Raw genomic sequence first — 10312 nt, forward strand, 5'->3', positions numbered from 1 at the left:
GGGAGCTGGGTGAAATGGTGAAGGGATTAAGTAAAAAAACACACAAAAAACTTATAGACACACAGTGTGGTGATTACCAGAGGAAAAGGGTATGTGTGTGGAGATAGAAGAGGGTAGAGAGTAGATAAATGGTGATGGAAGGAGATTTGACTTTAGGTGATGAACACATATTACAATATCCAGATGATGTATTATAGAATTGTACACTTGAAATCTATATAATTTTATTAATCAGTATCACCCCAATAAATTCAATAAAAATAAAAAAAGGAATTTTTATGTTAACCAGAATGCCCATTTCACAAATACTTTGTAAAACTGGGGGTTAAATACAACAAATAATTTTATTTATATGTATGATACATACACACATTCATAACTATACATAAACATATACATATAGTATAGACATATAGTATCCAATATAGTATCCACATATAGTATGAAATGATGTTAAAATAGGACTTCAACAAAGACTCTAAATTAGTAGATATTAAATATTAATGTGACTAGTAAAACAACAAATGAACTGATTTAATGGAGACTATTAAAGAACTTTATTTAAAAAATGAAGTGACTGGTCAGACCGACCATCTTGTAGGATGATTCTTAAATCATTCTTACACTTTGAGGATATAAAAAATTCAGGGGAACAAAAAAAACACCCCACAACCCCCCCCCAAATTCAGGGAAGTGGAGATTCAAGGTAGATTTATGAAGATATTGGGGAACTGTTGATGTGCTAAGTTCCCCTCCCATTTCCCTGGAGCAGGTTGTGGGGTACCTGCCCCTCACTTTGAGCTTGGTAAAAGGGGTTTCAGTTGGGCCACTGGAAGTATAGATGTGTGCCCTGGATTGGGATCCTGGTGGACTGGTGTCTGACTTCTAGCTGGGAAATGGAAAGGGTGGGAGATACCTGCTAGTAAAATCAAAGGAAGCATGGCTGCTTTGCTGCCCTCATTCCTGGAGTTGGTGGGTAGAAGAGCCATGGGTGTTTCCCATGATTGAAGGTGAGCCATGCATGAGAAAGACACACCCCCACCCCCCAGCCCACCCCAAGTACTGGCGGGGCTTGTACTTAGACCCTGCCCAAGAACAACAAACACTTGGAGGAACCATCAGACCACAGCAGAGAGAAGCTGCAGGTATAGCTGGATTCCTGGGGCTGAGAAGGCAGTCCCAACCAGCAGAGAGAGATGCATTTATCAAAATTATGGGACTACAGATGAGACAGCCACAACAATACAGATGGAAGGAGGACTTAAGGCAATGTCCCAAAGAGATTAACTTTAGATTCCCGGATGCCTGGGAAACCCCAAATCAGCTTCTAACAATAAATAATTAAGAGATGTTCTTCTCTCTTCTTCTGACCCTTGAGGGATCAGAAAGCGCAGTTTAAAGGGATCAGTAGAAAAAAACTAAAAAAAAAAGAACAAACAAACAAACAAAAGGATAAGTAGAAATGAAGATGGTGAATGAGAGAAGAAATCAATCATACTCTTCTCTAAGTACAATTGTCCTATCTGCTCCATGTGTGAGTAGCATCCACATATCTGAAGGAGAGAAGCTTGAACTTTTTGTTAAAAATGAAGTTATGGGGGGATCAGCGGCCCGGACGCCTCCCAGCGGGCATGGGTTGGAATTGGAGCCTCTCCTGGTACCTGACTAAACCCAGCACCATGTGGCTACTAATGGCTCTTCAATCACCTATTGATGCCTCCCAGAAAAAAAACGCCAGCAAACATCTCAGAAAGCCCAGCTGCTATTCCACCAACAGCCCCTGGAGGGCCCCAAACACCGCTATAGATCTCCACAGCTTCCCATCACCCACACTAGACAGGTGCCCAGCAAGCCCATTGACCACAACACCATCACTTCCTGGGTATCACCTCAGTTTGATACAACAGCAGAAAGCTGGTTCCTAGCCAACAGGAAAGGGAAACATCATCACCGAGACCAGGCAAGACATTCAAATTGAAAATCTGCCACCTCCAAGTTTCCACATCTAACATTTGAGAGTTCACAGTCTTCTTCCAGTTCAGCCACACTTGGAGGCCCCTTAATCCAGCAGAGCCCCAATCACTCAGTAAAGGACATTTCCGGAAGGCCCATAGTTCCAATGCTCAGTCCCCCAAGCTGTGGGGAAATGTCAGCACATGAACTTAACTTACCTTATATGTTCATTGCACCTGATATCCAGACCCCAGAGTCATCTTCTGTGAAGCAGGTGGGGCTTCCCCCAGATCAGAAGGAAAACAGCCTGCCAAGCTGCTCCCTTCACACTAGCACGCCTGAGAGCCCAGAGCCTGGGCCTGTTCTGGTTAAAGACACCCCTGAGGAGAAGTATGGGGTGAAGGTCACGTGGAGGAGACGACGGCACCTGTTCACTTACCTTAGGGAGAGAGGGAAGCTCAGCAAAAGCCAGTTCCTTGTGAAAAACTGACTGGATTTCTCAGACATCAGTAATCTCAAGAAATTGATTGCTGCTGTTCATAGAGTTGCTAAAGTTACTTTTCTGACTTACAGAAGAGTTCATCAATAGAATAAAATGGAAATAATACCAATAACATCAAGAAAAAAGGTATTTTAACCAGAACCTTGGATGGAATTCAGTTCCAAGATTTGCTTTTTAAAATTTATAAACAGTTTTTAGTGTTTTATATTTTTCTTGTTTTAACTGTTTAAAATTTTAAAATATCTTGTAGTAACTGTTTAAATTGTGTTTAAATAAATGATTGCAGAAAGTTAAAAAAAATGAAGTTATGATTACCTTGCTTAGACATATTAAATATAGATGTCAGCCTTTTTGTTTAGGACTTAAAGTGGCCATGGGATTGGTTTCTAATAGAGACTAGAAGTAAAGTCATGGGCGCGGTTGAGTTTCCATCCCGGGGAGAGGAGGACATACTGGTTGCTTATACTGTATTTATGAAAGTGGAGGAAAACATTTGGAAGGATAAGCATCCAGCTGTTCACAAGGGTTACCTCTTGGAGGTAAAATGGGATACAGGGAAAGGGGGTATTCATATTTTACTATGGGCATGTCCCCTCCAAATTGGTAGGGTTTGAATTTAACTTTCTTAGATTTATATTTTCAAAATCTAACATAATTTAAGTTCTTATGCACTCATAACTTACTCAAGTGGACAAACATGGTGCATACACACTCAGAGTGAATAAGTGCCTGTGATTTCAGAACTAAAGGGGTTATATTCTTGGTATGTCTTGACTTATTTTCTAAAAGAAATGATTGGCATGACCAGTGCTGAAATTTCCAAAATAGCCACCCGTGTCAGTGCCTCTGATCGGGCATTCCTTCTGCTTTATGTGCTGGAATCTCTAGTTTGCAGCAGAAGGAAACACTGTGTGGTTTCACTATGAAATTCATGGAGGAGCTCTCTGCTTGATAAAATATAAAAGCCCTTTATTATTCAACCTGTGCATTCATCTATGCAACCACTTCTCCACAGGGAAATGCTTGAAAATGGGATTTCTGTGGCCTTCTCTTCTATTTGACTTTTCTTCCTCTGCCTTCCTTTTCCCATCCTCACCTGGGTATCTATTAGTTGTCTCTTTCAATAACACTGTTCTGGCTGCAGTGAAAGAGCTTTTTAATGTAGGAGATGTACTTCAGACGTAACACCAGGTCACTTTCTGAGTCATGTTTTATGGGGTTGGTTAAACTTGAGCGCCATAGCTGTTGACTTTACAGGCTAGAAAAGAGACTCAGAGTGTTATACTTTGGACAATTTGTGTCCCACAATTTTGAAAAATCAAATAAAGATAAGGGTTTAATGTGTTTGAAAAAAGAAGCGGTCATCTACTTTTGAGTCTTCTGTATTTAAAAGACCTCAACGTTCAAAATGAAATAATGTCTTTTACACGAATGAAGTTAAGTTATAGTAAATAACTGTATATAAAAGAAGGTGGGCTTTTTAATTGTAAGGGTGAAGATAAAGATTTAAGTTGGTTTCTTCATGGCTTCAAACCTAACTGCTTAATTTCTCCTCTTTTGCTGCTGGAACATGAAGATACATTTGCTCTTGGTAAAGCTTTCAAGGTTGTGAGATGATGCAGAGCTAATCTTTTTATTAGAGAAATACATCTTTTGGGCTAAAATACAGTGGAATCTTGGATCAAAGGTAAAATTAAAAAAAAATCTGTTTTGAGACCGGGAAATCCAAATCATTGAGTTTATCTGCACACAAATGTGTATCACCAGTGGCTCAGTGATGTGGTTCATAATTAGCAGAAATATTAAAGAAAGGATACAAAACTGAGATAGGAAAGAAAAACCACCATTAATTCATAGGGCTGGTTTTGTACTGTGTCAACGTAGCTAGGTTGGAACTATATCTCAGAGCATTTCCTTCCTTCTATAGTTCTGGATTAGGTTGACTAGTAGAAACATGTGGGTGAGTGTTGGCTGGCAGAAGTACCCCACCAGTCATTGCACTTCAAAGGTTAAAGGTCATCTACATTGTTGTTGGTTTGCTGGAAGGTGGTGTGCAAGGAGGCTAATCTGCCACCTCACTTTCTGGGTGGAGGAGCAACCGGGCCCACAGCTCCTCTAGGTCTGGCTGTATCAGCAACTTCAGCTTCTCTCCTAGGTCAGGCACATGTGAAACTCAAAGGTGGGCAGTGCCAGCTTCTTCTGCAAGTCACCTTCACTATTGGGGTTAGATGAGGTGAGAGTCAGGGACAGATTTCTTGCTTTTCCCCAATTTGCATCTAGCTTTTCTTCTTGACTGCCTGTCCTACTGACCTTCAGTGACTTCAGACTTCACACCAGATACAGAGTTTACAGCCTCCCAGAAGCCCCTTTGAGAGAATGGATGTTGTTAATCTTGAATTATTTATCTGAATCTCAATTAACTTAATTTTTTTGCTCCTATTTCCCCACTTTTAAATTTCACTTTTGCCACTAGACTTTAAGAGAATAATGGCATAAAAAACCTGCTGAATAATTCTTTCTAATATATACTATCTGATTAAACTTTGCAATAAGAGTAGAGCAATCTGAACTTGGTATATTAAATGATTTTCAAATTGCAATGTGCTGCACTTTTCAGTTACATCCATAAGTAAAATAAATCAACTTCTGTCTTATCAGCATTGGGGGAATTTTTAATGTGTGATCATTGTACTTTAAAGTCAGCAATATATATACACTGTCTTTTTAAATAAAAATGATATTACTAACTTTTCTTTAGTAAGGCTTATGCCTGAAGCTATGTTTTTGTTTGTTTGTTTAAAGCACCATTCTCAGCATAGAAGGAAGCATTTACTAAATGGCACCTATTATTATTTCTATGATCTAATTAATAACTCTAAATTTTTTTCTATTAACTTCACAGTTTAAAAAATCTCCCTTAATATTATTTTTGTGTGTGTGTTTGGGGGTATGATCTACCTAGGCATAGACAGAGTAATGAGATTGTTACTGGGCAGATATTTTTTGTAATAAGTGCTATTTTCATTTATTTGAAGCAATGTGGGGTGTGTGTATGTTTGCTTGTGCTCACGTACACACACACAAATATCCATATGTTACTTTAACTTGTAGACTCAATCATTGTTTATTTTACTTTGTGTTTGGTTGTCTTTTAAATGCAATTTGGAGTTCTAACCATGGCAAGTTGTTTTTAAACATGCTAGTGATAGGATATGGTCATGTCAAGGCATGATGTGAAAGTAGATGTCCTACCAACAGAAAACTACTAACATTCTTTGTTTGTTTAGCAAGTACAGCCTTTATTTACATTTGTGTATGTACAATCATATAATGTGTACAAATACATATATAATATACATGATCCGCAACTAACATATCAGTGTCAACCAGAATATCTTATAGCCTGATCCCGTCCTAGAATCTTTCTATGAAGCATACTATGAATTCTATAAGGAAGTGACAAGCTGTCTCCTTCCGTCCTTCTCTTTGATCCTATGAACTTGGACTCAATGATGACATCCTTTATTCTTCCCCTCCATGCCTTTACATTCTAGTCCCCCTTTCCCTTGTCTCAATGTTCCTATCAAGCTATTGTGACTTTAGGTAAATAAAAAATTAGTTATCTCTTTTCCAAATGGCTGGAGGTCCCCGACATAAATTCATACAAATGTAAATATATAGATGTGTGTGTGTGTGTATATATATGCAGATTTTCTGAAGCAAATCTCTCTCTACTGCACTTGCAAATTTCCCAAATACTGTTATGATAATACTAGGTGATTTATTTTACATAAGGGTGCATCTGAAAGGTGCAGCACATTGTGATTTGCAAACCATTTAACTTGCTAAGATCAGATTGTTCTGCTTTATCTGCAAAGTTCACCCACAAGGAATTTAATATAAAGGCTTTTATTCTTGTTGTTTCATGTATTGTGCTTTCCTGAGATGTGATGGATGAGTTTGAAATGGGTGTGTGGGGGAGGAGAGAAGGAAATTAGCCACTCTGTGTCTTCTATGGAAAAGCAACCCCTAACCCTCCATTTCCCACAAGACTGTTGAGAGTGTTCAAGGACTCCCAGGAGAATGACAGCACAGTCTCTCAGGGAGACATTATTACTCAGATGTAAGGTGAATGGGCATGGGCCCAGGGAACAATGAGTCAGAACGTTGTCTCTCTAGCTCATGTTATTACTGAAACTCATACAGAGAATAGTGACTGAGTGCCAACATCCTCGCTAAGAGTATGTTCAGTCTGTTCCCCTTGCTCCTGCTAACATTCATTTCATGGTGGTACTGTACCTGGGAGTTATACGACCAAGACCGGTGTCTTGCTTTGCCATTAAATCATGTGATTTTCGGCAAATTATTTTAAACTTTTTGGATCCCTTATGTATAAAACGAATAGGGAAATTCTCAGGTCTTTGCAACTCTCAAATTTTATGATTGTCTTATATATTACCTCTATTTTCTTTAACCGCCCTCCCTTCCTGAACTATGATTTCCTATCCTTGATATCCTTTTATGATGGCTGTTTATTTTTTAAAATTTATTTTTTTGAAGCAATTTCTGTTTTAAAATTATTTATTTATTTATTTATTTATCTTTATTGTTGAGAGTTTTACAGATGTCCCCCATCTCCCCCCATTGCCCCTTTCCACTCAGTTCCAGCCCTACCACAGGCTTTCACCACACTATCATCTGTGTCCATGGATTATACATATATACATATAAGTTCTTTGCTTAATCTCTTCCCAACCTCTCTCCCCGCTTCCCTCTGAGATCCATCTGTACCATGCTTCCATGTCTCTGGATCTATTTTGCTTGTCGGTTTATTTTGATCATTAGATTCCATATATAAGTGAGATCATGTGATAGTTGTCTTTCTCTGACTGGCTTATTTCTCTTAGCATAATACTCTTACCCCCCAGGTCCCTCCTTACTGTCTCAAAGGATAAGAGATCCTTCTTTTTTACAGCTGCATTGTATTCCAAGATGTAAATGTACTACAGTTTTTGTTATCTATCTCTTGATGGGCACTTGGGCTGTTTCCTGATCTTAACTATTGTAAATAGTTATTTTTTTAATCCTCATCTAAGGATATCTTTTTCATTGATTCTAGAAAGAGAGGAAGGGGTGGCAGAGAGAGAAACAGTTACCCATTGCCTCCTGTACGCACCTGGACTGGAGATTGAACTCGAAACTTGGGTCTGTGCCCTAATCAGGAATTGAACCCGTGAGCCATCCCTTCAAAGAAGAGGGGATGCAGATGAAAAAAAATTTAAGTATTTGTTTATGTAGAGTGATGTTCTAGGAATGGGGAAGTACAGAGTGTCATGGGATCAAATAGGTCAAGGGACTGGCATCTGCCTCCTGGAGATGTGGCAATTAGGTGGAGGCTTGAAAGTTTAGTAGGAAATTCTAAACAGGTGGGAGATACTTAGGTCAAATGACAAGGCTTGGTTATTGATAGGACATAGCGGGAGGTGGGGAAAAAAGAAGAGTAAAATAATGTTCAGTTGCTAACTGGCTTGGGGATAGTAGAGGAGTTTGGGAAAACAGTAAGAGGAGAGGAAAAGGCAGTGAGTAGGTTGAAAGTGTTTAACACAGTGGTTTCCAACGTGGGTCACATGCCCCCCAGGGGGGCAATTTGATTTTTAAGGGGGACAATTTGAGAATGAGTTATTAACAGTGAATTTTTTGCATTTCTTATAGCTTGAGGGGCCTCATATGCAATATATAAATATGTATTGTGACATATTTATGCATTTCAGTTCTCTATTACATGTTTTGAAACTTTATTTGCTATTTTTTTCATATCACTTCTTATTATTTAACAATTTCTTAGTGACTTCTTCCTCAGTATTTCAACTGTCCTTTCGTTCTTTTATTTTTCTCTTTCACGGATGCTATGTTCTTTGGAAGCTTGTTTAGACCAAGTTAATGGCCTTTTAGGCTCCCTCCACATGAATAGTAGTTCACTTTTTGAATAATAAGAATTATATGTCACAAGGGGGCATCAGGACTGTAGAGATACTTAGGTGGGGCATGGCCAAAAAAAAGTTGGGAACCACTAGTTTGACAGAAGTTGATTCAATTAGAAGACCACTAGTAATTGTACCAGTATTTTATATTGGGGGTGCTTTTCAGAGCAAAACACTTTTATGTACATTTTCTCATATGCCTCATAATAAATCAGAAGCTAGACATTATTATTGCTCCAAATGTTAAGAAAAATTTGGAGACAGGCAAAAAGATAACCACATGTCCTTTGGATGTTACAGTGTTATGGAATTCTCCTGGGGTATCTCTGACTTCCTGATTACTGTTGAGGATATTTTTACAACTCTGGAAGGTTGTAGAAAACTGATAGAGATACATATGATTCTTAGCTGCTAGAGTAAAATTTCTCTCTGGTGTAAAAGCTAACCCTAAAGGTTTTATTGTACTGTAAGACACTAGTTGTGTATCTTATTCCACTTTCCTACCCCATTTAGCAATCTTATTCCAGCAAACTTACTTTCTGTCTTTTCTATAAGCCTTTGGGAATATCTTTACCATTCTGCTGGCTCCCACATTAATTCGTTAAATAAAACTTTGACCTGTCCTCAATATATATTTGTGTGAGAGTCATGTTTTTTAGCTTTTTGAAAATAATACTTTTTGAGTTGAAGTAAAATAAGGAATTGATATTGTAGCCATGCGTATTTTTCCTTTGATAAAAGTATAAAAAATAGAAAATAAGCTTTTTAATAATTAGGTCAAAGTGTTGACTCATATTGAGCTTTAGTCAACTCTAATCCTTATGTCTCATTTATTTTAATTATTAGTTGTGTAAAAAACACATAACATTAAATTTACTATCTTAGCCATTGCTAGGTGTACAGTTCAGTTGTGTTAGGTATATGTATAACCTAGTAAGATTTATGTATAACAGATCCCTAGAACTTTTTCATTTTGAAAAACTGAAACTCTGTACCCATTAAGCAGCTATTCCCCATTTCTCCCTCTCAGCAACACCATTTATTAAAAAGCTGTCTTTATTCCTGATTGATAAGGTAGTCTTCGTTACATATCATAGATTTCTTGTTTTCAATGGACCCATTCATTGTTTTCTACAATAAATACTGGTTTATTTATTTGTAGCTTTACACTTTGTTTTACTGTTTCATGGGAGTACTACCCCTTTGTGGTATCTATTTTTAAAATGGGCTTTTCTTCCTTACTTTTCCAGATTAATTTAGACTTTTTTAAATTAAAAAAGATGTTTGAGATTTTAATTATAATTTCATTAGTATTCAGAAATGTCTGCTATTTCTTTACTTATTCAAATGTTTAAAGAAACGATTAGAAAAATGTTACTGGATTTTTAAATATGGATCCTGCCATTTTTATTCTGTTCCCCCCCACCTAGATATTATCTCTTTTCATAATTAGGCATCAGATTTAAAAATATTTATATTTTCCAAGTGGGTTCTCCAAACATGTAGAAAACATTTAATTTCTGTAACTTCATCTTATATTGCAATTTTAAAAAAAATGATTTTTAGAGAGGAAGGGAGAGGGAGAGAGTGAAACATTGATCAGCTGGGGATTGAGCTCACAACCCAGGCACGTGCCTTGACCAGGAACTGAACCAGCAAGCCTTCTGTGCAGAGGGTGATGCCTAACCAACTGAGCCACACCAGCTAGGGCTAATGGGACCTCTTTTATTTGGTCCCTGTTTAGCTTGAGGTTGGTTTGTGGAATGTGGATATTGGGTTTTCATCGATTTTTAGCACATTTTATCTTATTAGTTCTGGCCTGAGCCAGGTGTCAACTGATTTGAGATGTGGTGAGGCAGGCAGCTTTGTGCAGTGT

The 10312-nt window shown here is 37.9% G+C and overlaps 1 pseudogene; it reads left to right on the top strand.

The window, feature by feature from the left end:
- Positions 1 to 1000: 1000 nt before the first annotated feature.
- On the top strand, positions 1001 to 2443 carry LOC102437144 (annotated as a pseudogene).
- The last annotated feature ends 7869 nt before the right edge of the window (positions 2444 to 10312 follow it).

Source organism: Myotis lucifugus, unplaced genomic scaffold (assembly GCF_000147115.1).
Source record: "Myotis lucifugus unplaced genomic scaffold, Myoluc2.0 scaffold_12, whole genome shotgun sequence".
Classification (NCBI taxonomy): Eukaryota; Metazoa; Chordata; class Mammalia; order Chiroptera; family Vespertilionidae; genus Myotis; species Myotis lucifugus.